This window comes from Grammomys surdaster, unplaced genomic scaffold (assembly GCF_004785775.1).
Source record: "Grammomys surdaster isolate TR1022 unplaced genomic scaffold, NIH_TR_1.0 309, whole genome shotgun sequence".
Taxonomy (NCBI): Eukaryota; Metazoa; Chordata; class Mammalia; order Rodentia; family Muridae; genus Grammomys; species Grammomys surdaster.
In genome coordinates, this window is record NW_021604728.1 from 1542993 (window position 1) to 1547656 (window position 4664).

The following is a 4664-nucleotide window of genomic DNA, read 5'->3' on the forward strand; positions in this document are numbered from 1 at the left end:
AGTGGCTGCAGGGCTGTGTTTATATACCTGGTGCTCTGTGTGTATATGTCTGTGCATAGGCATGGTAAATGTGCTGTATATATTTATACAGTTGTGTGTCCAAGTGTGTGTATGTGTGTAGGTGAGAGCAAATATCCATGTAGGCCTGTCTGTGGGTATGTGTGGGAACTATGTGCACTGTCACATGTGTATGCAGGGTGTGAACGTGTGTTAGCATGTGGGTGCATGTGTAAGCCTCATACTATGTATGTGTTCACAGCTCAAGAACGTCTCAGCTGGATATAGCTGGATGTGATATTAGGGTTCCTAATGGCTCAGCCAACCCTCTTCCCAATATCCATGGGAGAGAGTGAAAGTAAGAAACACTGAATAGGGTTTGGCTAAGGCAGACAGGTACTTTTCTCAGAGAGGAGGACACAACTGCCAGCTGCTCAAGCCCTACTAGCCTAAGGCACTGGAAAAGCAGGCCCCAAGGCAGTCCGTGAGGTTATTTCTATAGAACTAGGGGAGGGGCACTAGCCGCAGAGGTCATTAGCCAGCCTTGACCTTGGGCTGTTTGGCTTACTGGAACTTCTTCATCCATGAATATGTAAATATGCAATCAGCACTGGGAGGAGAAAGTTCCTGCTCTCAGGAAGCCTGTGCCCTGGTAAAAAGACAGAGAACCATAAACTGAATATGAGCTCATCAGGGGTGAGGCTAACACCCAGGGGAAAGAGCCTTGTAGATGACCTTCAGTCATCATTTACAGCCAGAATGCAGGGTTCCCTCCCCATATGGCGCCTCTGCCTGATCCCCAAGGCACATTGACAGGCTCCATTGCTTTCCCCACACTCTCCTCCCTGTGCAAACAGCCCTTCATTAGACTCTTAAAATTATCAACACTGAGATGGCCATCTGCTTCCTGTGAGGCTTGTGACTGACTCGGAATCTGTATGCCCAGATATTGCCAGAGGGGTGCTGCATGACCTCCTGGCAGAGTTGTTATAACCTCTGCCAAGTCTCTTGTGTATCTCCGGGGAAGGGAATGCTATGTGGGGAGGGCCCTGCAGTCCCAAAGGGAGCATGTGGCAGAATCAAGGCCTCAGCCTGCACCAACTTGATAAATAGTGACTTCTGACCCCAACCAGCTGATAGGGTGACCGTGATCACTGGGCTATATGCTACACCTTAATGTTGGCCCACCAAATCTGAGAGGTAACGGACGTGAGTCTTCTTTAAGTATACTTTGATGTGTTTATAAAAAGATAAAGGGATAGAGAATATATTCTATGGGGGGGTGTGGTGAGGTACGGGGGAAGGGGATGTCTCAGTCGACCCATGTTGAGGCATCTCTTCCCGCTGAGGGACCAGCCACAGGACAATGATATAGTGTAGAATAGAGTTTATTCTGGGCATGAGAAGGAGTTAAGAGGGTAGTAGAGGCAGAGAAAGGCAGAGAGAGAGAGAGAGAGAGAGAGAGAGAGAGAGAGAGAGAGAGAGAAGAGAAGAGAAGAGAAGAGAAGAGAAGAGAAGAGAAGAGAAGAGGAGACAAGCCATGAACATGTGGAGAGGGGGGAATGGGAGGGGGAGTGAGGAGACAGAGGGATCAAGAGAGAGCAAGAGTGCAAGACAGGAGGGGGAAAGCAACCCCTTTTACAGTGGGTCAGGCCTACCTGTCTATTGCCAGGTAACTGTGGGGTGGAGTTTAGACAGAATGCTAATGTACTTAGTATTGGTTGATCTGTTACAGTTTTTTACTCATGGAAACAGATGCAGAGCCTAACGGGAAGGAGTCATATGGGGAAGTCCCAGGAACAGACATCCCTCACACTGCCTCATCCTCACCTATGGCCATGCTATCCTCGGTGACAATGACTGCAGGTGATCTGTTAGCTCAGCACCAGAACTCCCTGCAGGGTCATTAGTCACAGCGGAAGCCTGGGAACAGAGAGAAAACATGTCTGACCTTTCTCCTTACATCTTGGGTTCCTCCCTGCCCTTGCTTTTTTTTTTTTTAAAGATTTATTCATTTTATGTATATGAGTACACTGTAGATGTCTTCAGACACCAGAAGAAGGCGTCAGATCCCATTACAGATGGTTGTGAGCTACCATGTGGTTGCTGGGAATTGAACTCAGGACCTCTGGAAGAGTAATCAATGCTCTTAACCCCTGAGTCACCTCTCCTGCACCCTGCCCTTGCTTGTAGGAGCAGTTCCCTGAACTGTCCACCTATCACTCTGACCTGGTATGCTCATCACTGCCACACCCACCTAGCTGGTTCTTCTCTTGGTTCCAATCTCCTGCTAAGCTGACCCAGGCTGGCACCCCAGTCCCCACGAAGCAGCCTGAAGGTACTCATATGGAATAAACTATGTTTTCCAAAAAACATACAGTACAGTTGGTAGAGTATTTGCCTAGCATGTAGAAAGGCCTGGTTTTTATATCCAGCACCACATAAACTAGGTATGGCAGCACCTACCTGCAATCCCATTGCTTGAGAGGTAGAGGCTAGAGGATCAGAAGTTCAAGGTTATCATCTATTATATAGCATGACTTCAACTGGGCTACAAGAACAACAAATGCATCTTCAACATGCGCTGGAGTCTTTAGCCTCTGCCCCTTGGAATATGATCTTTCTTTTCTTTTCTTTTTTTTTTTCGAGACAGGATTTCTCTGTGTAGCCCTGGCTGTCCTGGAACTCACTCTGTAGACCAGGCTGGCCTCAAACTCAGAAATCCACCTGCCTCTGCCTCCCAAGTGCTGGGATTAAAGGTGTGCGCCACCACCACCCGGCTGCCCCCCCCATGGTTTTAATCAGCCTTCTTCATGTCAATGTCAGGCACCCAGGACATTCACACAGGAGTTTTCTCTAGGTTTCTGGGCAGGCACTGGGCTATAGTAGGCAGAGGACACACTGTTATGCTCTGAAGTTGAATCTGGCAAGACTGTAGAGCTGGAGGTGACCCTGTACCACAGGCAGCAGGAACGGAGAGAAGGAAGATTAAACACGGCACTTGCCTCAACTCCAGAGCAAGCACAATCACGGGGACCCAGGAATGGATCCAGAATGGTAAAATGTGTGTGCCACAGGCACCCACTGTGCACTCAGCGCTACTTCCAGGGAGACAGCAGAGTTCACCAAGCCGGCCACGATCTCAGAGTCAGAAAATGCACAAAACCCATGGCCGCATTGAGTAGGTCCACTTTGTTGGTTAGTAAAGTGCTCAGGAGGGAACTAGGGTTGGAGGAAACTCCGTATGACCCAGGAGCTATGGAAGAGACAGCAATATCTCCATGAAGAAGGGTCAGCATTGTCTTTAAGCTTAGAGTTGTGAGAAGCACGGTGTGCATTCTCTTTCTGTGGGCAGCTAGAGACTTTGTGGGTTTAGCTGAAGAGCCACACAGGGAATAAAGTGAATCCTGGTGGATACCACCAGTGCTATTACTGCCCTGCTCCAGGGTAGATATGAACATGGAGCTGCAGAGAAAAAGGCAAAGCTATAATGCTGGCTTAGCCCTAATAGCCTCTATCCTAAGGAACTACACTGGAGGGGATATCCAGTCTCTTGGAGACCCTAGCAGGCCATTTTGGTTGCTCCCACACCTTCCCCCAGCCATCACCTGGCTCTGTGCACAACCTGGGCTTTCTGGGTTCCTCTCTAGGAGATTAGAGAGGGTGTCTTTTCAGATTCACTCCTGGGGAATAGGGCCCTGGTTCCCAATGGAGCTAGACCTAGGCTTCCTACAGCTTATCTTGACCAAGGACTGAGCAGCACAGAGAGTCCAGAGAGAGGACCCATGGCAGCAGGAGAAAGGAGACAAACATTTGAAATCTGGCCAGAGAGCAACCCACAGCCTTCATCCAGAACAGTATATCCCTTTAAAGGACAATCAGGTCTTCTTAAGGGACAGTGAGGTGTTCATTGAGATACCTCCCACCGCTGTACCTCAGCCTTCCCAGAACATGCTGACAAGCTCTGCCTGCTCCCAGGCTGGGTCACTGGGTAGATAGATGATAAAGCTTGCTCCTGTTACACTAGCATGAAGCCCAGAGCAGGTGCTAGGAAGAGATCCTCTCCACATAGCGCTAACCCCAGGATATTCTGTTTTCATCGGAATGGAGAGTAAGCACTAATGTCTGGGATCCCTTCCTGGTCAGGAGCCCCACAGATCACCTGGCTAATGCATGGGATGGTGAGAGACCTTAGCTCAAAAACGACCGTCTGCACAGTAGAGATTTGGAGGACTCAGTCACTGCTCAGTCCAAGAAGCCAAGGGCCTCAAAACAAGGGAGACTAATGGTGTGACCTTGATGTGAAGTTGCAGGCCTAAAGTGCAGCTCCCTGGAGAGCTACTATCATGTGACTATGTTGAAAAGATGAAACTAGAGTTTGATATCCATAGGCTACGGCAGCAACAGTAAATGCACTCATTCAGGAAAACCGAGGCTTACATACCCTGGCTGGCTAGCTGGCTTTCTCTTCTTCTACCTGTATTCCCCCAGTCCCCAGACCAGTAGATGGGAGCACCTATAATCAGGGTGGGTTTTTCTGAATCTGTTGTTTTTCCTCATGTCAGTTGTTTTCAGAAATGCTTCAGGCATTTCTCAGACTTGTCGAGTTGACAATCAAGACCACTCATTACGATGTCGATTATTGTGACAGTGATTGGCAGGATAGT